This window comes from Ambystoma mexicanum (assembly GCF_040938575.1).
Source record: "Ambystoma mexicanum isolate Mex_15411 chromosome 12 unlocalized genomic scaffold, UKY_AmexF1_1 Mex_chr12_unloc.1, whole genome shotgun sequence".
Lineage (NCBI taxonomy): Eukaryota > Metazoa > Chordata > Amphibia > Caudata > Ambystomatidae > Ambystoma > Ambystoma mexicanum.
The window spans coordinates 12,001,557-12,025,676 of record NW_027182322.1 but is presented as its reverse complement, the minus strand read 5'-3'; the positions used below and the strand labels follow the sequence as shown (position 1 = coordinate 12,025,676).

Below are 24,120 nucleotides of genomic sequence, written 5' to 3'. Positions count from 1 at the left end.
TACACTTTTGTTCCTTTAGGGATAAATTCGGAGAATAGGGTATTACTGTATTTTCTTGCAAACTGAATACGTTTGGACAACAATTCCATACCTTAATAAAAAAGAACTGGATAAAAAGTGCAGCCATACAATTGGTTAACAATACAAAAACACAAAGAGAATATACCATAAATAGCTTTGAAAGAAGATTTTACTTTATATGTCGCTAGAAACAAATGTCTGAGTGTAGGGTGTCGTGTTTTTGGTCTATCTCATTTACAGCTATTATAAAGACAATGTTTCTGAAGGAAGGATACATTAGGAAAGTGCAAAGTTTCTGGCAGTGATGTTGTATTGCTTATGAGCAATATGTTCCTGTTGCAATGGAAGGCAGACTGCTTTTGATTCAGTTGCATGCTGTATTAGATACATAGGTTCAACTTGGGTCAAATACTAAGATTAAAGCATCGGCCAAAAATAAACATTCCTCACATGCATAATGTTCCTTGTTTGAATAAGAAAGTAAAAAATACGACTCTGGTGGGATTCGAACCCACAACCTTTGAATGACTTTGCCAATTCACTTAGAAGTCCAACGCGCTATCCATTGCGCCACAGAGCCAGTTGAAAATCAACTTGCGTACATTAAGGGATGATCGAAGTTTTGTCAATCCAGTGTTTACTTCACATCATATTATCAAGCCTTCTGGGATACAAGAAAGAATAATTGTTTTCTGAAACATAAAATGTCTGTAGAAGAATCACACTTCTGGGTGAAACCTTGAACTACACCTTTGTTCCTTTAGGGATAAATTCGGAGAATAGGGTATTACTGTATTTTCTTGCAAACTGAATACGTTTGGACAACAATTCCATACCTTAATAAAAAAGAACTGGATAAAAAGTGCAGCCATACAATTGGTTAACAATACAAAAACACAAAGAGAATATACCATAAATAGCTTTGAAAGAAGATTTTACTTTATATGTCGCTAGAAACAAATGTCTGAGTGTAGGGTGTCGTGTTTTTGGTCTATCTCATTTACAGCTATTATAAAGACAATGTTTCTGAAGGAAGGATACGTTAGGAAAGTGCAAAGTTTCTGGCAGTGATGTTGAATTGCTTATGAGCAATATGTTCCTGTTGCAATGGAAGGCAGACTGCTTTTGATTCAGTTGCATGCTGTATTAGATACATAGGTTCAACTTGGGTCAAATACTAAGATTAAAGCATCGGCCAAAAATAAACATTCCTCACATGCATAATGTTCCTTGTTTGAATAAGAAAGTAAAAAATGCGACTCTGGTGGGATTCGAACCCACAACCTTTGAATGACTTTGCCAATTCACTTAGAAGTCCAACGCGCTATCCATTGCGCCACAGAGCCAGATGACAATCAACTTGCGTACATCAGGGGATGATCGAGGTTTTGTCAATCCAGTGTTTACTTCACATCATATTATCAAGCCTTCTGGGATACAAGAAAGAATAATTGTTTTCCGAAACATAAAATGTCTGTAGAAGAATCACACTTCTGGGTGAAACCTTGAACTACACCTTTTTTCCTTTAGGGATAAATTCGGAGAATAGGGTATTACAGTATTTTCTTGCCAAGTGAATTGGTTTGGACAACAATTCCATACCTTAATAAAAAAGAACTGGATAAAAAGTGCAGACATACAATTGGTTAACAATACAAAAACACAAAGAGAATATACCATAAATAGCTTTGAAAGAAGATTTTACTTTATATGTCGCTAGAAACAAATGTCTGAGCGTAGGGTGTCGTGTTTTGGTCTATCTCATTTACAGCTATTATAAAGACAATGTTTCTGAAGGAAGGATACATTAGAAAAGTGCCAAGTTTCTGGTAGTGATGTTGTATTGCTTATGAGCAATATGTTCCTGTTGCAATGAAAGGCAGACTGCTTTTGATTCAGTTGCATGCTGTATTAGATACATAGGTTCAACTTGGGTCAAATACTAAGATTAAAGCATCGGCCAAAAATAAACATTCCTCACATGCATAATGTTCCTTGTTTGAATAAGAAAGTAAAAAATGCAACTCTGGTGGTATTCAAAGCCACAACCTTTGAATGACTTTGCCAATTCACTTAGAAGTCCAACGCGCTATCCATTCCGCCACAGATCCAGATGAAAATTAACTTGCGTACATTAAGGGATGATCAAAGTTTTGTCAATCCAGTGTTTACTTCACATCATATTATCAAGCTTTCTGGGATACAAGAAAGAATAATTGTTTTCTGAAACATAAAATGTCTGTAGAAGAATCACACTTCTGGCTGAAACCTTGAACTACACCTTTGTTCCTTTAGGGATAAATTCGGAGAATAGGGTATTACTGTATTTTCTTGCAAACTGAATACGTTTGGACAACATTTCCATACCTTAATAAAAAAGAACTGGATAAAAAGTGCAGACATGCAATTGGTTAACAATACAAAAACACAAAGAGAATATACCATAAATAGCTTTGAAAGAAGATTTTACTTTATATGTCGCTAGAAACAAATGTCTGAGTGTAGGGTGTCGTGTTTTTGGTCTATCTCATTTACAGCTATTATAAAGACAATGTTTCTGAAGGAAGGATACATTAGGAAAGTGCAAAGTTTCTGGCAGTGATGTTGTATTGCTTATGAGCAATATGTTCCTGTTGCCATGGAAGGCAGACTGCTTTTGATTCAGTTGCATGCTGTATTAGATACATAGGTTCAACTTGGGTGAAATACTAAGATTAAAGCATCGGCCAAAAATAAACATTCCTCACATGCATAATGTTCCTTATTTGAATAAGAAAGTAAAAAATGCGACTCTGGTTGGATTCGAACCCACAACCTTTGAATGACTTTGCCAATTCACTTAGAAGTCCAACGCGCTATCCATTGCGCCACAGAGCCAGATGAAAATCCACTTGCATACAGTAAGGGATGATCGAAGTTTTGTCAATCCAGTGTTTACTTCACATCACATTATCAAGCCTTCTGGGATACATGAAAGAATGATTGTTTTCTGAAACATTAAATGTCTGTAGCAAGAATCACAGTTCGGGGTGAAACCTTGAACTGCACCTTTGTTCGCTTGGGGAGAAATTCAGAGAATAGGGTATTACAGTATTTTCTTGCCAAGTGAATTGGTTTGGACAACAATTTCATACCTTAATAAAAAAGAACTGGATAAAAAGTGCAGACATACAATTGGTTAACAATACAAAAACACAAAGATAGCTTTGAAAGAAGATTTTACTTTATATGTCGCTAGAAACAAATGTCTGAGTGTAGGGTGTCGTGTTTTTGGTCTATCTCATTTACAGCTATTATAAAGACAATGTTTCTGAAGGAAGGATACATTAGGAAAGTGCAAAGTTTCTGGCAGTGATGTTGTATTGCTTATGAGCAATATGTTCCTGTTGCAATGGAAGGCAGACTGCTTTTGATTCAGTTGCATGCTGTATTAGATACATAGGTTCAACTTGGGTCAAATACTAAGATTAAAGCATCGGCCAAAAATAAACATTCCTGACATGCATAATGTTCCTTGTTTGAATTAGAAAGTAAAAAATGCGACTGTGGTGGGATTCGAACCCACAACCTTTGAATGACTTTGCCAATTCACTTAGAAGTCCAACGCGCTATCCATTGCACCACAGAGCCAGACGAAAATCAACTTGCGTACATTAAGGGATGATCGAAGTTTTGTCAATCCAGTGTTTACTTCACATCATATTATCAAGCCTTCTGGGATACAAGAAAGAATAATTGTTTTCTGAAACATAAAATGTCTGTAGAAGAATCACACTTCTGGGTGAAACCTTGAACTACACCTTTGTTCCTTTAGGGATAAATTCGGAGAATAGGGTATTACTGTATTTTCTTGCAAACTGAATACGTTTGGACAACAATTCCATACCTTAATAAAAAAGAACTGGATAAAAAGTGCAGCCATACAATTGGTTAACAATACAAAAACACAAAGAGAATATACCATAAATAGCTTTGAAAGAAGATTTTACTTTATATGTCGCTAGAAACAAATGTCTGAGTGTAGGGTGTCGTGTTTTTGGTCTATCTCATTTACAGCTATTATAAAGACAATGTTTCTGAAGGAAGGATACATTAGGAAAGTGCAAAGTTTCTGGCAGTGATGTTGTATTGCTTATGAGCAATATGTTCCTGTTGCAATGGAAGGCAGACTGCTTTTGATTCAGTTGCATGCTGTATTAGATACATAGGTTCAACTTGGGTCAAATACTAAGATTAAAGCATCGGCCAAAAATAAACATTCCTCACATGCATAATGTTCCTTGTTTGAATAAGAAAGTAAAAAATGCGACTCTGGTGGGATTCGAACCCACAACCTTTGAATGACTTTGCCAATTCACTTAGAAGTCCAACGCGCTATCCATTGCGCCACAGAGGGAGATAAAAATCCACTTGCGTACAGTAAGGGATGATCGAAGTTTTGTCAATCCAGTGTTTACTTCACATCATATTATCAAGCCTTCTGGGATACAAGAAAGAATAATTGTTTTCCGAAACATAAAATGTCTGTAGAAGAATCACACTTCTGGGTGAAACCTTGAACTACACCTTTGTTCCTTTAGGGATAAATTCGGAGAATAGGGTATTACAGTATTTTCTTGCCAAGTGAATTGGTTTGGACAACAATTCCATACCTTAATAAAAAAGAACTGGATAAAAAGTGCAGACATACAATTGGTTAACAATACAAAAACACAAAGAGAATATACCATAAATAGCTTTGAAAGAAGATTTTACTTTATATGTCGCTAGAAACAAATGTCTGAGCGTAGGGTGTCGTGTTTTGGTCTATCTCATTTACAGCTATTATAAAGACAATGTTTCTGAAGGAAGGATACATTAGGAAAGTGCAAAGTTTCTGGCAGTGATGTTGTATTGCTTATGAGCAATATGTTCCTGTTGCCATGGAAGGCAGACTGCTTTTGATTCAGTTGCATGCTGTATTAGATACATAGGTTCAACTTGGGTGAAATACTAAGATTAAAGCATCGGCCAAAAATAAACATTCCTCACATGCATAATGTTCCTTATTTGAATAAGAAAGTAAAAAATGCGACTCTGGTAGGATTCGAACCCACAACCTTTGAATGACTTTGCCAATTCACTTAGAAGTCCAACGCGCTATCCATTGCGCCACAGAGCCAGATGAAAATCCACTTGCATACAGTAAGGGATGATCGAAGTTTTGTCAATCCAGTGTTTACTTCACATCACATTATCAAGCCTTCTGGGATACATGAAAGAATGATTGTTTTCTGAAACATTAAATGTCTGTAGCAAGAATCACAGTTCGGGGTGAAACCTTGAACTGCACCTTTGTTCGCTTGGGGAGAAATTCAGAGAATAGGGTATTACAGTATTTTCTTGCCAAGTGAATTGGTTTGGACAACAATTTCATACCTTAATAAAAAAGAACTGGATAAAAAGTGCAGACATACAATTGGTTAACAATACAAAAACACAAAGATAGCTTTGAAAGAAGATTTTACTTTATATGTCGCTAGAAACAAATGTCTGAGTGTAGGGTGTCGTGTTTTTGGTCTATCTCATTTACAGCTATTATAAAGACAATGTTTCTGAAGGAAGGATACATTAGGAAAGTGCAAAGTTTCTGGCAGTGATGTTGTATTGCTTATGAGCAATATGTTCCTGTTGCAATGGAAGGCAGACTGCTTTTGATTCAGTTGCATGTTGTATTAGATACATAGGTTCAACTTGGGTCAAATACTAAGATTAAAGCATCGGCCAAAAATAGACATTCCTCACGTGCATAATGTTCCTTGTTTGAATAAGAAAGTAAAAAATGCGACTCTGGTGGGATTCAAACCCACAACCTTTGAATGACTTTGCAAATTCACTTAGAAGTCCAACGCGCTATCCATTGCGCCACAGAGGGAGATAAAAATCCACTTGCGTACAGTAAGGGATGATCGAAGTTTTGTCAATCCAGTGTTTACTTCACATCATATTATAAAGCCTTCTGGGATACAAGAAAGAATAATTGTTTTCCGAAACATAAAATGTCTGTAGAAGAATCACACTTCTGGGTGAAACCTTGAACTACACCTTTGTTCCTTTAGGGATAAATTCGGAGAATAGGGTATTACAGTATTTTCTTGCCAAGTGAATTGGTTTGGACAACAATTCCATACCTTAATAAAAAAGAACTGGATAAAAAGCGCAGACATACAATTGGTTAACAATACAAAAACACAAAGAGAATATACCATAAATAGCTTTGAAAGAAGATTTTACTTTATATGTCGCTAGAAACAAATGTCTGAGCGTAGGGTGTCGTGTTTTGGTCTATATCATCTACAGCTATTATAAAGACAATGTTTCTGAAGGAAGGATACATTAGAAAAGTGCCAAGTTTCTGGTAGTGATGTTGTATTGCTTATGAGCAATATGTTCCTGTTGCAATGGAAGGCAGACTGCTTTTGATTCAGTTGCATGCTGTATTAGATACATAGGTTCAACTTGGGTCAAATACTAAGATTAAAGCATCGGCCAAAAATAAACATTCCTCACATGCATAATGTTCCTTATTTGAATAAGAAAGTAAAAAATGCGACTCTGGTTGGATTCGAACCCACAACCTTTGAATGACTTTGCCAATTCACTTAGAAGTCCAACGCGCTATCCATTGCGCCACAGAGCCAGATGAAAATCCACTTGCATACAGTAAGGGATGATCGAAGTTTTGTCAATCCAGTGTTTACTTCACATCACATTATCAAGCCTTCTGGGATACATGAAAGAATGATTGTTTTCTGAAACATTAAATGTCTGTAGCAAGAATCACAGTTCGGGGTGAAACCTTGAACTGCACCTTTGTTCGCTTGGGGAGAAATTCAGAGAATAGGGTATTACAGTATTTTCTTGCCAAGTGAATTGGTTTGGACAACAATTTCATACCTTAATAAAAAAGAACTGGATAAAAAGTGCAGACATACAATTGGTTAACAATACAAAAACACAAAGATAGCTTTGAAAGAAGATTTTACTTTATATGTCGCTAGAAACAAATGTCTGAGTGTAGGGTGTCGTGTTTTTGGTCTATCTCATTTACAGCTATTATAAAGACAATGTTTCTGAAGGAAGGATACATTAGGAAAGTGCAAAGTTTCTGGCAGTGATGTTGTATTGCTTATGAGCAATATGTTCCTGTTGCAATGGAAGGCAGACTGCTTTTGATTCAGTTGCATGCTGTATTAGATACATAGGTTCAACTTGGGTCAAATACTAAGATTAAAGCATCGGCCAAAAATAAACATTCCTGACATGCATAATGTTCCTTGTTTGAATTAGAAAGTAAAAAATGCGACTCTGGTGGGATTCGAACCCACAACCTTTGAATGACTTTGCCAATTCACTTAGAAGTCCAACGCGCTATCCATTGCACCACAGAGTCAGACGAAAATCAACTTGCGTACATTAAGGGATGATCGAAGTTTTGTCAATCCAGTGTTTACTTCACATCATATTATCAAGCCTTCTGGGATACAAGAAAGAATAATTGTTTTCTGAAACATAAAATGTCTGTAGAAGAATCACACTTCTGGGTGAAACCTTGAACTACACCTTTGTTCCTTTAGGGATAAATTCGGAGAATAGGGTATTACTGTATTTTCTTGCAAACTGAATACGTTTGGACAACAATTCCATACCTTAATAAAAAAGAACTGGATAAAAAGTGCAGCCATACAATTGGTTAACAATACAAAAACACAAAGAGAATATACCATAAATAGCTTTGAAAGAAGATTTTACTTTATATGTCGCTAGAAACAAATGTCTGAGTGTAGGGTGTCGTGTTTTTGGTCTATCTCATTTACAGCTATTATAAAGACAATGTTTCTGAAGGAAGGATACATTAGGAAAGTGCAAAGTTTTTGGCAGTGATGTTGTATTCCTTATGAGCAATATGTTCCTGTTGCAATGGAAGGCAGACTGCTTTTGATTCAGTTGCATGTTGTATTAGATACATAGGTTCAACTTGGGTCAAATACTAAGATTAAAGCATCGGCCAAAAATAAACATTCCTCACATGCATAATGTTCCTTGTTTGAATAAGAAAGTAAAAAATACGACTCTGGTGGGATTCGAACCCACAACCTTTGAATGACTTTGCCAATTCTCTTAGAAGTCCAACACGCTATCCATTGCGCCACAGAGCCAGATGAAAATCAACCTGCGTACATTAAGGGATGATCGAAGTTTTGTCAATCCAGTGTTTACTTCACATCATATTATCAAGCCTTCTGGGATACAAGAAAGAATAATTGTTTTCTGAAACATAAAATGTCTGTAGAAGAATCACACTTCTGGGTGAAACCTTGAACTACACTTTTGTTCCTTTAGGGATAAATTCGGAGAATAGGGTATTACTGTATTTTCTTGCAAACTGAATACGTTTGGACAACAATTCCATACCTTAATAAAAAAGAACTGGATAAAAAGTGCAGCCATACAATTGGTTAACAATACAAAAACACAAAGAGAATATACCATAAATAGCTTTGAAAGAAGATTTTACTTTATATGTCGCTAGAAACAAATGTCTGAGTGTAGGGTGTCGTGTTTTTGGTCTATCTCATTTACAGCTATTATAAAGACAATGTTTCTGAAGGAAGGATACATTAGGAAAGTGCAAAGTTTCTGGCAGTGATGTTGTATTGCTTATGAGCAATATGTTCCTGTTGCAATGGAAGGCAGACTGCTTTTGATTCAGTTGCATGCTGTATTAGATACATAGGTTCAACTTGGGTCAAATACTAAGATTAAAGCATCGGCCAAAAATAAACATTCCTCACATGCATAATGTTCCTTGTTTGAATAAGAAAGTAAAAAATGCGACTCTGGTGGGATTCGAACCCACAACCTTTGAATGACTTTGCCAATTCACTTAGAAGTCCAACGCGCTATCCATTGCGCCACAGAGGGAGATAAAAATCCACTTGCGTACAGTAAGGGATGATCGAAGTTTTGTCAATCCAGTGTTTACTTCACATCATATTATCAAGCCTTCTGGGATACAAGAAAGAATAATTGTTTTCCGAAACATAAAATGTCTGTAGAAGAATCACACTTCTGGGTGAAACCTTGAACTACACCTTTGTTCCTTTAGGGATAAATTCGGAGAATAGGGTATTACAGTATTTTCTTGCCAAGTGAATTGGTTTGGACAACAATTCCATACCTTAATAAAAAAGAACTGGATAAAAAGTGCAGACATACAATTGGTTAACAATACAAAAACACAAAGAGAATATACCATAAATAGCTTTGAAAGAAGATTTTACTTTATATGTCGCTAGAAACAAATGTCTGAGCGTAGGGTGTCGTGTTTTGGTCTATCTCATTTACAGCTATTATAAAGACAATGTTTCTGAAGGAAGGATACATTAGGAAAGTGCAAAGTTTCTGGCAGTGATGTTGTATTGCTTATGAGCAATATGTTCCTGTTGCCATGGAAGGCAGACTGCTTTTGATTCAGTTGCATGCTGTATTAGATACATAGGTTCAACTTGGGTGAAATACTAAGATTAAAGCATCGGCCAAAAATAAACATTCCTCACATGCATAATGTTCCTTATTTGAATAAGAAAGTAAAAAATGCGACTCTGGTTGGATTCGAACCCACAACCTTTGAATGACTTTGCCAATTCACTTAGAAGTCCAACGCGCTATCCATTGCGCCACAGAGCCAGATGAAAATCCACTTGCATACAGTAAGGGATGATCGAAGTTTTGTCAATCCAGTGTTTACTTCACATCACATTATCAAGCCTTCTGGGATACATGAAAGAATGATTGTTTTCTGAAACATTAAATGTCTGTAGCAAGAATCACAGTTCGGGGTGAAACCTTGAACTGCACCTTTGTTCGCTTGGGGAGAAATTCAGAGAATAGGGTATTACAGTATTTTCTTGCCAAGTGAATTGGTTTGGACAACAATTTCATACCTTAATAAAAAAGAACTGGATAAAAAGTGCAGACATACAATTGGTTAACAATACAAAAACACAAAGATAGCTTTGAAAGAAGATTTTACTTTATATGTCGCTAGAAACAAATGTCTGAGTGTAGGGTGTCGTGTTTTTGGTCTATCTCATTTACAGCTATTATAAAGACAATGTTTCTGAAGGAAGGATACATTAGGAAAGTGCAAAGTTTCTGGCAGTGATGTTGTATTGCTTATGAGCAATATGTTCCTGTTGCAATGGAAGGCAGACTGCTTTTGATTCAGTTGCATGTTGTATTAGATACATAGGTTCAACTTGGGTCAAATACTAAGATTAAAGCATCGGCCAAAAATAAACATTCCTCACATGCATAATGTTCCTTGTTTGAATAAGAAAGTAAAAAATGCAACCCTGGTGGGATTCGAACCCACAACCTTTGAATGACTTTGCCAATTCACTTAGAAGTCCAACGCGCTATCCATTGTGCCACAGAGCCAGATGAAAATCAACTTGCGTACATTAAGGGATGATCGAAGTTTTGTCAATCCAGTGTTTACTTCACATCATATTATCAAGCCTTCTGGGATACATGAAAGAATGATTGTTTTCTGAAACATTAAATGTCTGTAGCAAGAATCACAGTTCGGGGTGAAACCTTGAACTGCACCTTTGTTCGCTTGGGGAGAAATTCAGAGAATAGGGTATTACAGTATTTTCTTGCCAAGTGAATTGGTTTGGACAACAATTTCATACCTTAATAAAAAAGAACTGGATAAAAAGTGCAGACATACAATTGGTTAACAATACAAAAACACAAAGAGAATATACCATAAATAGCTTTGAAAGAAGATTTTACTTTATATGTCGCTAGAAACAAATGTCTGAGTGTAGGGTGTCGTGTTTTTGGTCTATCTCATTTACAGCTATTATAAAGACAATGTTTCTGAAGGAAGGATACATTAGAAAAGTGCCAAGTTTCTGGCAGTGATGTTGTATTGCTTATGAGCAATATGTTCCTGTTGCAATGGAAGGCAGACTGCTTTTGATTCAGTTGCATGCTGTATTAGATACATAGGTTCAACTTGGGTCAAATACTAAGATTAAAGCATCGGCCAAAAATAAACATTCCTCACATGCATAATGTTCCTTGTTTGAATAAGAAAGTAAAAAATGCAAATCTGGTGGGATTCGAACCCACAACCTTTGAATGACTTTGCCAATTCACTTAGAAGTCCAACGCGCTATCCATTGTGCCACAGAGCCAGATGAAAATCAACTTGCGTACATTAAGGGATGATCGAAGTTTTGTCAATCCAGTGTTTACTTCACATCATATTATCAAGCCTTCTGGGATACATGAAAGAATGATTGTTTTCTGAAACATTAAATGTCTGTAGCAAGAATCACAGTTCGGGGTGAAACCTTGAACTGCACCTTTGTTCGCTTGGGGAGAAATTCAGAGAATAGGGTATTACAGTATTTTCTTGCCAAGTGAATTGGTTTGGACAACAATTTCATACCTTAATAAAAAAGAACTGGATAAAAAGTGCAGACATACAATTGGTTAACAATACAAAAACACAAAGAGAATATACCATAAATAGCTTTGAAAGAAGATTTTACTTTATATGTCGCTAGAAACAAATGTCTGAGTGTAGGGTGCCGTGTTTTTGGTCTATCTCATTTACAGCTATTATAAAGACAATGTTTCTGAAGGAAGGATACATTAGAAAAGTGCCAAGTTTCTGGCAGTGATGTTGTATTGCTTATGAGCAATATGTTCCTGTTGCAATGGAAGGCAGACTGCTTTTGATTCAGTTGCATGCTGTATTAGATACATAGGTTCAACTTGGGTCAAATACTAAGATTAAAGCATCGGCCAAAAATAAACATTCCTCACATGCATAATGTTCCTTGTTTGAATAAGAAAGTAAAAAATACGACTCTGGTGGGATTCGAACCCACAACCTTTGAATGACTTTGCCAATTCTCTTAGAAGTCCAACACGCTATCCATTGCGCCACAGAGCCAGATGAAAATCAACTTGCGTACATTAAGGGATGATCGAAGTTTTGTCAATCCAGTGTTTACTTCACATCATATTATCAAGCCTTCTGGGATACAAGAAAGAATAATTGTTTTCTGAAACATAAAATGTCTGTAGAAGAATCACACTTCTGGGTGAAACCTTGAACTACACTTTTGTTCCTTTAGGGATAAATTCGGAGAATAGGGTATTACTGTATTTTCTTGCAAACTGAATACGTTTGGACAACAATTCCATACCTTAATAAAAAAGAACTGGATAAAAAGTGCAGCCATACAATTGGTTAACAATACAAAAACACAAAGAGAATATACCATACATAGCTTTGAAAGAAGATTTTACTTTATATGTCGCTAGAAACAAATGTCTGAGTGTAGGGTGTCGTGTTTTTGGTCTATCTCATTTACAGCTATTATAAAGACAATGTTTCTGAAGGAAGGATACATTAGAAAAGTGCCAAGTTTCTGGTAGTGATGTTGTATTGCTTATGAGCAATATGTTCCTGTTGCAATGAAAGGCAGACTGCTTTTGATTCAGTTGCATGCTGTATTAGATACATAGGTTCAACTTGGGTCAAATACTAAGATTAAAGCATCGGCCAAAAATAAACATTCCTCACATGCATAATGTTCCTTGTTTGAATAAGAAAGTAAAAAATGCAACTCTGGTGGTATTCAAAGCCACAACCTTTGAATGACTTTGCCAATTCACTTAGAAGTCCAACGCGCTATCCATTCCGCCACAGATCCAGATGAAAATTAACTTGCGTACATTAAGGGATGATCAAAGTTTTGTCAATCCAGTGTTTACTTCACATCATATTATCAAGCTTTCTGGGATACAAGAAAGAATAATTGTTTTCTGAAACATAAAATGTCTGTAGAAGAATCACACTTCTGGCTGAAACCTTGAACTACACCTTTGTTCCTTTAGGGATAAATTCGGAGAATAGGGTATTACTGTATTTTCTTGCAAACTGAATACGTTTGGACAACATTTCCATACCTTAATAAAAAAGAACTGGATAAAAAGTGCAGACATGCAATTGGTTAACAATACAAAAACACAAAGAGAATATACCATAAATAGCTTTGAAAGAAGATTTTACTTTATATGTCGCTAGAAACAAATGTCTGAGTGTAGGGTGTCGTGTTTTTGGTCTATCTCATTTACAGCTATTATAAAGACAATGTTTCTGAAGGAAGGATACATTAGGAAAGTGCAAAGTTTCTGGCAGTGATGTTGTATTGCTTATGAGCAATATGTTCCTGTTGCCATGGAAGGCAGACTGCTTTTGATTCAGTTGCATGCTGTATTAGATACATAGGTTCAACTTGGGTGAAATACTAAGATTAAAGCATCGGCCAAAAATAAACATTCCTCACATGCATAATGTTCCTTATTTGAATAAGAAAGTAAAAAATGCGACTCTGGTTGGATTCGAACCCACAACCTTTGAATGACTTTGCCAATTCACTTAGAAGTCCAACGCGCTATCCATTGCGCCACAGAGCCAGATGAAAATCCACTTGCATACAGTAAGGGATGATCGAAGTTTTGTCAATCCAGTGTTTACTTCACATCACATTATCAAGCCTTCTGGGATACATGAAAGAATGATTGTTTTCTGAAACATTAAATGTCTGTAGCAAGAATCACAGTTCGGGGTGAAACCTTGAACTGCACCTTTGTTCGCTTGGGGAGAAATTCAGAGAATAGGGTATTACAGTATTTTCTTGCCAAGTGAATTGGTTTGGACAACAATTTCATACCTTAATAAAAAAGAACTGGATAAAAAGTGCAGACATACAATTGGTTAACAATACAAAAACACAAAGATAGCTTTGAAAGAAGATTTTACTTTATATGTCGCTAGAAACAAATGTCTGAGTGTAGGGTGTCGTGTTTTTGGTCTATCTCATTTACAGCTATTATAAAGACAATGTTTCTGAAGGAAGGATACATTAGGAAAGTGCAAAGTTTCTGGCAGTGATGTTGTATTGCTTATGAGCAATATGTTCCTGTTGCAATGGAAGGCAGACTGCTTTTGATTCAGTTGCATGTTGTATTAGATACATAGGTTCAACTTGGGTCAAATACTAAGATTAAAGCATCGGCCAAAAATAGACATTCCTCACGTGCATAATGTTCCTTGTTTGAATAAGAAAGTAAAAAATGCGACTCTGGTGGGATTCAAACCCACAACCTTTGAATGACTTTGCAAATTCACTTAGAAGTCCAACGCGCTATCCATTGCGCCACAGAGGGAGATAAAAATCCACTTGCGTACAGTAAGGGATGATCGAAGTTTTGTCAATCCAGTGTTTACTTCACATCATATTATAAAGCCTTCTGGGATACAAGAAAGAATAATTGTTTTCCGAAACATAAAATGTCTGTAGAAGAATCACACTTCTGGGTGAAACCTTGAACTACACCTTTGTTCCTTTAGGGATAAATTCGGAGAATAGGGTATTACAGTATTTTCTTGCCAAGTGAATTGGTTTGGACAACAATTCCATACCTTAATAAAAAAGAACTGGATAAAAAGCGCAGACATACAATTGGTTAACAATACAAAAACACAAAGAGAATATACCATAAATAGCTTTGAAAGAAGATTTTACTTTATATGTCGCTAGAAACAAATGTCTGAGCGTAGGGTGTCGTGTTTTGGTCTATATCATCTACAGCTATTATAAAGACAATGTTTCTGAAGGAAGGATACATTAGAAAAGTGCCAAGTTTCTGGTAGTGATGTTGTATTGCTTATGAGCAATATGTTCCTGTTGCAATGGAAGGCAGACTGCTTTTGATTCAGTTGCATGCTGTATTAGATACATAGGTTCAACTTGGGTCAAATACTAAGATTAAAGCATCGGCCAAAAATAAACATTCCTCACATGCATAATGTTCCTTATTTGAATAAGAAAGTAAAAAATGCGACTCTGGTTGGATTCGAACCCACAACCTTTGAATGACTTTGCCAATTCACTTAGAAGTCCAACGCGCTATCCATTGCGCCACAGAGCCAGATGAAAATCCACTTGCATACAGTAAGGGATGATCGAAGTTTTGTCAATCCAGTGTTTACTTCACATCACATTATCAAGCCTTCTGGGATACATGAAAGAATGATTGTTTTCTGAAACATTAAATGTCTGTAGCAAGAATCACAGTTCGGGGTGAAACCTTGAACTGCACCTTTGTTCGCTTGGGGAGAAATTCAGAGAATAGGGTATTACAGTATTTTCTTGCCAAGTGAATTGGTTTGGACAACAATTTCATACCTTAATAAAAAAGAACTGGATAAAAAGTGCAGACATACAATTGGTTAACAATACAAAAACACAAAGATAGCTTTGAAAGAAGATTTTACTTTATATGTCGCTAGAAACAAATGTCTGAGTGTAGGGTGTCGTGTTTTTGGTCTATCTCATTTACAGCTATTATAAAGACAATGTTTCTGAAGGAAGGATACATTAGGAAAGTGCAAAGTTTCTGGCAGTGATGTTGTATTGCTTATGAGCAATATGTTCCTGTTGCAATGGAAGGCAGACTGCTTTTGATTCAGTTGCATGCTGTATTAGATACATAGGTTCAACTTGGGTCAAATACTAAGATTAAAGCATCGGCCAAAAATAAACATTCCTGACATGCATAATGTTCCTTGTTTGAATTAGAAAGTAAAAAATGCGACTCTGGTGGGATTCGAACCCACAACCTTTGAATGACTTTGCCAATTCACTTAGAAGTCCAACGCGCTATCCATTGCACCACAGAGTCAGACGAAAATCAACTTGCGTACATTAAGGGATGATCGAAGTTTTGTCAATCCAGTGTTTACTTCACATCATATTATCAAGCCTTCTGGGATACAAGAAAGAATAATTGTTTTCTGAAACATAAAATGTCTGTAGAAGAATCACACTTCTGGGTGAAACCTTGAACTACACCTTTGTTCCTTTAGGGATAAATTCGGAGAATAGGGTATTACTGTATTTTCTTGCAAACTGAATACGTTTGGACAACAATTCCATACCTTAATAAAAAAGAACTGGATAAAAAGTGCAGCCATACAATTGGTTAACAATACAAAAACACAAAGAGAATATACCATAAATAGCTTTGAAAGAAGATTTTACTTTATATGTCGCTAGAAACAAATGTCTGAGTGTAGGGTGTCGTGTTTTTGGTCTATCTCATTTACAGCTATTATAAAGACAATGTTTCTGAAGGAAGGATACATTAGGAAAGTGCAAAGTTTTTGGCAGTGATGTTGTATTCCTTATGAGCAATATGTTCCTGTTGCAATGGAAGGCAGACTGCTTTTGATTCAGTTGCATGTTGTATTAGATACATAGGTTCAACTTGGGTCAAATACTAAGATTAAAGCATCGGCCAAAAATAAACATTCCTCACATGCATAATGTTCCTTGTTTGAATAAGAAAGTAAAAAATACGACTCTGGTGGGATTCGAACCCACAACCTTTGAATGACTTTGCCAATTCTCTTAGAAGTCCAACACGCTATCCATTGCGCCACAGAGCCAGATGAAAATCAACCTGCGTACATTAAGGGATGATCGAAGTTTTGTCAATCCAGTGTTTACTTCACATCATATTATCAAGCCTTCTGGGATACAAGAAAGAATAATTGTTTTCTGAAACATAAAATGTCTGTAGAAGAATCACACTTCTGGGTGAAACCTTGAACTACACTTTTGTTCCTTTAGGGATAAATTCGGAGAATAGGGTATTACTGTATTTTCTTGCAAACTGAATACGTTTGGACAACAATTCCATACCTTAATAAAAAAGAACTGGATAAAAAGTGCAGCCATACAATTGGTTAACAATACAAAAACACAAAGAGAATATACCATAAATAGCTTTGAAAGAAGATTTTACTTTATATGTCGCTAGAAACAAATGTCTGAGTGTAGGGTGTCGTGTTTTTGGTCTATCTCATTTACAGCTATTATAAAGACAATGTTTCTGAAGGAAGGATACATTAGGAAAGTGCAAAGTTTCTGGCAGTGATGTTGTATTGCTTATGAGCAATATGTTCCTGTTGCAATGGAAGGCAGACTGCTTTTGATTCAGTTGCATGCTGTATTAGATACATAGGTTCAACTTGGGTCAAATACTAAGATTAAAGCATCGGCCAAAAATAAACATTCCTCACATGCATAATGTTCCTTGTTTGAATAAGAAAGTAAAAAATGCGACTCTGGTGGGATTCGAACCCACAACCTTTGAATGACTTTGCCAATTCACTTAGAAGTCCAACGCGCTATCCATTGCGCCACAGAGGGAGATAAAAATCCACTTGCGTACAGTAAGGGATGATCGAAGTTTTGTCAATCCAGTGTTTACTTCACATCATATTATCAAGCCTTCTGGGATACAAGAAAGAATAATTGTTTTCCGAAACATAAAATGTCTGTAGAAGAATCACACTTCTGGGTGAAACCTTGAACTACACCTTTGTTCCTTTAGGGATAAATTCGGAGAATAGGGTATTACAGTATTTTCTTGCCAAGTGAATTGGTTTGGACAACAATTCCATACCTTAATAAAAAAGAACTGGATAAAAAGTGCAGACATACAATTGGTTAACAATACAAAAACACAAAGAGAATATACCATAAATAGCTTTGAAAGAAGATTTTACTTTATATGTCGCTAGAAACAAATGTCTGAGCGTAGGGTGTCGTGTTTTGGTCTATCTCATTTACAGCTATTATAAAGACAATGTTTCTGAAGGAAGGATACATTAGGAAAGTGCAAAGTTTCTGGCAGTGATGTTGTATTGCTTATGAGCAATATGTTCCTGTTGCCATGGAAGGCAGACTGCTTTTGATTCAGTTGCATGCTGTATTAGATACATAGGTTCAACTTGGGTGAAATACTAAGATTAAAGCATCGGCCAAAAATAAACATTCCTCACATGCATAATGTTCCTTATTTGAATAAGAAAGTAAAAAATGCGACTCTGGTTGGATTCGAACCCACAACCTTTGAATGACTTTGCCAATTCACTTAGAAGTCCAACGCGCTATCCATTGCGCCACAGAGCCAGATGAAAATCCACTTGCATACAGTAAGGGATGATCGAAGTTTTGTCAATCCAGTGTTTACTTCACATCACATTATCAAGCCTTCTGGGATACATGAAAGAATGATTGTTTTCTGAAACATTAAATGTCTGTAGCAAGAATCACAGTTCGGGGTGAAACCTTGAACTGCACCTTTGTTCGCTTGGGGAGAAATTCAGAGAATAGGGTATTACAGTATTTTCTTGCCAAGTGAATTGGTTTGGACAACAATTTCATACCTTAATAAAAAAGAACTGGATAAAAAGTGCAGACATACAATTGGTTAACAATACAAAAACACAAAGATAGCTTTGAAAGAAGATTTTACTTTATATGTCGCTAGAAACAAATGTCTGAGTGTAGGGTGTCGTGTTTTTGGTCTATCTCATTTACAGCTATTATAAAGACAATGTTTCTGAAGGAAGGATACATTAGGAAAGTGCAAAGTTTCTGGCAGTGATGTTGTATTGCTTATGAGCAATATGTTCCTGTTGCAATGGAAGGCAGACTGCTTTTGATTCAGTTGCATGTTGTATTAGATACATAGGTTCAACTTGGGTCAAATACTAAGATTAAAGCATCGGCCAAAAATAAACATTCCTCACATGCATAATGTTCCTTGTTTGAATAAGAAAGTAAAAAATGCAACCCTGGTGGGATTCGAACCCACAACCTTTGAATGACTTTGCCAATTCACTTAGAAGTCCAACGCGCTATCCATTGTGCCACAGAGCCAGATGAAAATCAACTTGCGTACATTAAGGGATGATCGAAGTTTTGTCAATCCAGTGTTTACTTCACATCATATTATCAAGCCTTCTGGGATACATGAAAGAATGATTGTTTTCTGAAACATTAAATGTCTGTAGCAAGAATCACAGTTCGGGGTGAAACCTTGAACTGCACCTTTGTTCGCTTGGGGAGAAATTCAGAGAATAGGGTATTACAGTATTTTCTTGCCAAGTGAATTGGTTTGGACAACAATTTCATACCTTAATAAAAAAGAACTGGATAAAAAGTGCAGACATACAATTGGTTAACAATACAAAAACACAAAGAGAATATACCATAAATAGCTTTGAAAGAAGATTTTACTTTATATGTCGCTAGAAACAAATGTCTGAGTGTAGGGTGTCGTGTTTTTGGTCTATCTCATTTACAGCTATTATAAAGACAATGTTTCTGAAGGAAGGATACATTAGAAAAGTGCCAAGTTTCTGGCAGTGATGTTGTATTGCTTATGAGCAATATGTTCCTGTTGCAATGGAAGGCAGACTGCTTTTGATTCAGTTGCATGCTGTATTAGATACATAGGTTCAACTTGGGTCAAATACTAAGATTAAAGCATCGGCCAAAAATAAACATTCCTCACATGCATAATGTTCCTTGTTTGAATAAGAAAGTAAAAAATGCAAATCTGGTGGGATTCGAACCCACAACCTTTGAATGACTTTGCCAATTCACTTAGAAGTCCAACGCGCTATCCATTGTGCCACAGAGCCAGATGAAAATCAACTTGCGTACATTAAGGGATGATCGAAGTTTTGTCAATCCAGTGTTTACTTCACATCATATTATCAAGCCTTCTGGGATACATGAAAGAATGATTGTTTTCTGAAACATTAAATGTCTGTAGCAAGAATCACAGTTCGGGGTGAAACCTTGAACTGCACCTTTGTTCGCTTGGGGAGAAATTCAGAGAATAGGGTATTACAGTATTTTCTTGCCAAGTGAATTGGTTTGGACAACAATTTCATACCTTAATAAAAAAGAACTGGATAAAAAGTGCAGACATACAATTGGTTAACAATACAAAAACACAAAGAGAATATACCATAAATAGCTTTGAAAGAAGATTTTACTTTATATGTCGCTAGAAACAAATGTCTGAGTGTAGGGTGCCGTGTTTTTGGTCTATCTCATTTACAGCTATTATAAAGACAATGTTTCTGAAGGAAGGATACATTAGAAAAGTGCCAAGTTTCTGGCAGTGATGTTGTATTGCTTATGAGCAATATGTTCCTGTTGCAATGGAAGGCAGACTGCTTTTGATTCAGTTGCATGCTGTATTAGATACATAGGTTCAACTTGGGTCAAATACTAAGATTAAAGCATCGGCCAAAAATAAACATTCCTCACATGCATAATGTTCCTTGTTTGAATAAGAAAGTAAAAAATACGACTCTGGTGGGATTCGAACCCACAACCTTTGAATGACTTTGCCAATTCTCTTAGAAGTCCAACACGCTATCCATTGCGCCACAGAGCCAGATGAAAATCAACTTGCGTACATTAAGGGATGATCGAAGTTTTGTCAATCCAGTGTTTACTTCACATCATATTATCAAGCCTTCTGGGATACAAGAAAGAATAATTGTTTTCTGAAACATAAAATGTCTGTAGAAGAATCACACTTCTGGGTGAAACCTTGAACTACACTTTTGTTCCTTTAGGGATAAATTCGGAGAATAGGGTATTACTGTATTTTCTTGCAAACTGAATACGTTTGGACAACAATTCCATACCTTAATAAAAAAGAACTGGATAAAAAGTGCAGCCATACAATTGGTTAACAATACAAAAACACAAAGAGAATATACCATACATAGCTTTGAAAGAAGATTTTACTTTATATGTCGCTAGAAACAAATGTCTGAGTGTAGGGTGTCGTGTTTTTGGTCTATCTCATTTACAGCTATTATAAAGACAATGTTTCTGAAGGAAGGATACATTAGAAAAGTGCCAAGTTTCTGGTAGTGATGTTGTATTGCTTATGAGCAATATGTTCCTGTTGCAATGAAAGGCAGACTGCTTTTGATTCAGTTGCATGCTGTATTAGATACATAGGTTCAACTTGGGTCAAATACTAAGATTAAAGCATCGGCCAAAAATAAACATTCCTCACATGCATAATGTTCCTTGTTTGAATAAGAAAGTAAAAAATGCAACTCTGGTGGTATTCAAAGCCACAACCTTTGAATGACTTTGCCAATTCACTTAGAAGTCCAACGCGCTATCCATTCCGCCACAGATCCAGATGAAAATTAACTTGCGTACATTAAGGGATGATCAAAGTTTTGTCAATCCAGTGTTTACTTCACATCATATTATCAAGCTTTCTGGGATACAAGAAAGAATAATTGTTTTCTGAAACATAAAATGTCTGTAGAAGAATCACACTTCTGGCTGAAACCTTGAACTACACCTTTGTTCCTTTAGGGATAAATTCGGAGAATAGGGTATTACTGTATTTTCTTGCAAACTGAATACGTTTGGACAACATTTCCATACCTTAATAAAAAAGAACTGGATAAAAAGTGCAGACATGCAATTGGTTAACAATACAAAAACACAAAGAGAATATACCATAAATAGCTTTGAAAGAAGATTTTACTTTATATGTCGCTAGAAACAAATGTCTGAGTGTAGGGTGTCGTGTTTTTGGTCTATCTCATTTACAGCTATTATAAAGACAATGTTTCTGAAGGAAGGATACATTAGGAAAGTGCAAAGTTTCTGGCAGTGATGTTGTATTGCTTATGAGCAATATGTTCCTGTTGCCATGGAAGGCAGACTGCTTTTGATTCAGTTGCATGCTGTATTAGATACATAGGTTCAACTTGGGTGAAATACTAAGATTAAAGCATCGGCCAAAAATAAACATTCCTCACATGCATAATGTTCCTTGTTTGAATAAGAAAGTAAAAAATACGACTCTGGTGGGATTCGAACCCACAACCTTTGAATGACTTTGCCAATTCTCTTAGAAGTCCAACACGCTATCCATTGCGCCACAGAGCCAGATGAAAATCAACTTGCGTACATTAAGGGATGATCGAAGTTTTGTCAATCCAGTGTTTACTTCACATCATATTATCAAGCCTTCTGGGATACAAGAAAGAATAATTGTTTTCTGAAACATAAAATGTCTGTAGAAGAATCACACTTCTGGGTGAAACCTTGAACTACACTTTTGTTCCTTTAGGGATAAATTCGGAGAATAGGGTATTACTGTATTTTCTTGCAAACTGAATACGTTTGGACAACAATTCCATACCTTAATAAAAAAGAACTGGATAAAAAGTGCAGCCATACAATTGGTTAACAATACAAAAACACAAAGAGAATATACCATAAATAGCTTTGAAAGAAGATTTTACTTTATATGTCGCTAGAAACAAATGTCTGAGTGTAGGGTGTCGTGTTTTTGGTCTATCTCATTTACAGCTATTATAAAGACAATGTTTCTGAAGGAAGGATACATTAGGAAAGTGCAAAGTTTCTGGCAGTGATGTTGTATTGCTTATGAGCAATATGTTCCTGTTGCAATGGAAGGCAGACTGCTTTTGATTCAGTTGCATGCTGTATTAGATACATAGGTTCAACTTGGGTCAAATACTAAGATTAAAGCATCGGCCAAAAATAAACATTCCTCACATGCATAATGTTCCTTGTTTGAATAAGAAAGTAAAAAATACGACTCTGGTGGGATTCGAACCCACAACCTTTGAATGACTTTGCCAATTCACTTAGAAGTCCAACGCGCTATCCATTGCGCCACAGAGCCAGTTGAAAATCAACTTGCGTACATTAAGGGATGATCGAAGTTTTGTCAATCCAGTGTTTACTTCACATCATATTATCAAGCCTTCTGGGATACAAGAAAGAATAATTGTTTTCTGAAACATAAAATGTCTGTAGAAGAATCACACTTCTGGGTGAAACCTTGAACTACACCTTTGTTCCTTTAGGGATAAATTCGGAGAATAGGGTATTACTGTATTTTCTTGCAAACTGAATACGTTTGGACAACAATTCCATACCTTAATAAAAAAGAACTGGATAAAAAGTGCAGCCATACAATTGGTTAACAATACAAAAACACAAAGAGAATATACCATAAATAGCTTTGAAAGAAGATTTTACTTTATATGTCGCTAGAAACAAATGTCTGAGTGTAGGGTGTCGTGTTTTTGGTCTATCTCATTTACAGCTATTATAAAGACAATGTTTCTGAAGGAAGGATACGTTAGGAAAGTGCAAAGTTTCTGGCAGTGATGTTGAATTGCTTATGAGCAATATGTTCCTGTTGCAATGGAAGGCAGACTGCTTTTGATTCAGTTGCATGCTGTATTAGATACATAGGTTCAACTTGGGTCAAATACTAAGATTAAAGCATCGGCCAAAAATAAACATTCCTGACATGCATAATGTTCCTTGTTTGAATTAGAAAGTAAAAAATGCGACTCTGGTGGGATTCGAACCCACAACCTTTGAATGACTTTGCCAATTCACTTAGAAGTCCAACGCGCTATCCATTGCACCACAGAGCCAGACGAAAATCAACTTGCGTACATTAAGGGATGATCGAAGTTTTGTCAATCCAGTGTTTACTTCACATCATATTATCAAGCCTTCTGGGATACAAGAAAGAATAATTGTTTTCTGAAACATAAAATGTCTGTAGAAGAATCACACTTCTGGGTGAAACCTTGAACTACACCTTTGTTCCTTTAGGGATAAATTCGGAGAATAGGGTATTACTGTATTTTCTTGCAAACTGAATACGTTTGGACAACAATTCCATACCTTAATAAAAAAGAACTGGATAAAAAGTGCAGCCATACAATTGGTTAACAATACAAAAACACAAAGAGAATATACCATAAATAGCTTTGAAAGAAGATTTTACTTTATATGTCGCTAGAAACAAATGTCTGAGTGTAGGGTGTCGTGTTTTTGGTCTATCTCATTTACAGCTATTATAAAGACAATGTTTCTGAAGGAAGGATACATTAGGAAAGTGCAAAGTTTTTGGCAGTGATGTTGTATTCCTTATGAGCAATATGTTCCTGTTGCAATGGAAGGCAGACTGCTTTTGATTCAGTTGCATGTTGTATTAGATACATAGGTTCAACTTGGGTCAAATACTAAGATTAAAGCATCGGCCAAAAATAAACATTCC

The 24,120-nt window shown here is 36.0% G+C and overlaps 12 non-coding genes across 12 annotated transcripts; all 12 read right to left on the bottom strand.

Moving 5' to 3' along the window:
• Positions 1-511: 511 nt before the first annotated feature.
• Positions 512-601, bottom strand: TRNAR-UCU (transfer RNA arginine (anticodon UCU)). Its single transcript is given in 2 exon segments — positions 512-547; positions 565-601. It is a non-coding gene; the product is annotated as a tRNA-Arg (tRNA).
• Positions 602-1,277: 676 nt separating this feature from the next.
• On the bottom strand, positions 1,278-1,367 carry TRNAR-UCU (transfer RNA arginine (anticodon UCU)). The gene is given in 2 exon segments: positions 1,278-1,313; positions 1,331-1,367. It is a non-coding gene; the product is annotated as a tRNA-Arg (tRNA).
• A 3,725-nt stretch (positions 1,368-5,092) lies between these two features.
• Positions 5,093-5,182, bottom strand: TRNAR-UCU (transfer RNA arginine (anticodon UCU)). Its single transcript is given in 2 exon segments — positions 5,093-5,128; positions 5,146-5,182. It is a non-coding gene; the product is annotated as a tRNA-Arg (tRNA).
• A 2,181-nt stretch (positions 5,183-7,363) lies between these two features.
• Positions 7,364-7,453, bottom strand: TRNAR-UCU (transfer RNA arginine (anticodon UCU)). The gene is given in 2 exon segments: positions 7,364-7,399; positions 7,417-7,453. It is a non-coding gene; the product is annotated as a tRNA-Arg (tRNA).
• Positions 7,454-8,129: 676 nt separating this feature from the next.
• On the bottom strand, positions 8,130-8,219 carry TRNAR-UCU (transfer RNA arginine (anticodon UCU)). The gene is given in 2 exon segments: positions 8,130-8,165; positions 8,183-8,219. It is a non-coding gene; the product is annotated as a tRNA-Arg (tRNA).
• A 3,728-nt stretch (positions 8,220-11,947) lies between these two features.
• Positions 11,948-12,037, bottom strand: TRNAR-UCU (transfer RNA arginine (anticodon UCU)). Its single transcript is given in 2 exon segments — positions 11,948-11,983; positions 12,001-12,037. It is a non-coding gene; the product is annotated as a tRNA-Arg (tRNA).
• A 3,713-nt stretch (positions 12,038-15,750) lies between these two features.
• Positions 15,751-15,840, bottom strand: TRNAR-UCU (transfer RNA arginine (anticodon UCU)). The gene is given in 2 exon segments: positions 15,751-15,786; positions 15,804-15,840. It is a non-coding gene; the product is annotated as a tRNA-Arg (tRNA).
• Positions 15,841-16,516: 676 nt separating this feature from the next.
• On the bottom strand, positions 16,517-16,606 carry TRNAR-UCU (transfer RNA arginine (anticodon UCU)). The gene is given in 2 exon segments: positions 16,517-16,552; positions 16,570-16,606. It is a non-coding gene; the product is annotated as a tRNA-Arg (tRNA).
• A 3,728-nt stretch (positions 16,607-20,334) lies between these two features.
• On the bottom strand, positions 20,335-20,424 carry TRNAR-UCU (transfer RNA arginine (anticodon UCU)). Its single transcript is given in 2 exon segments — positions 20,335-20,370; positions 20,388-20,424. It is a non-coding gene; the product is annotated as a tRNA-Arg (tRNA).
• A 1,442-nt stretch (positions 20,425-21,866) lies between these two features.
• Positions 21,867-21,956, bottom strand: TRNAR-UCU (transfer RNA arginine (anticodon UCU)). The gene is given in 2 exon segments: positions 21,867-21,902; positions 21,920-21,956. It is a non-coding gene; the product is annotated as a tRNA-Arg (tRNA).
• Positions 21,957-22,632: 676 nt separating this feature from the next.
• On the bottom strand, positions 22,633-22,722 carry TRNAR-UCU (transfer RNA arginine (anticodon UCU)). The gene is given in 2 exon segments: positions 22,633-22,668; positions 22,686-22,722. It is a non-coding gene; the product is annotated as a tRNA-Arg (tRNA).
• A 676-nt stretch (positions 22,723-23,398) lies between these two features.
• TRNAR-UCU (transfer RNA arginine (anticodon UCU)) lies at positions 23,399-23,488 on the bottom strand. The gene is given in 2 exon segments: positions 23,399-23,434; positions 23,452-23,488. It is a non-coding gene; the product is annotated as a tRNA-Arg (tRNA).
• Between the last annotated feature and the right edge of the window lie 632 nt (positions 23,489-24,120).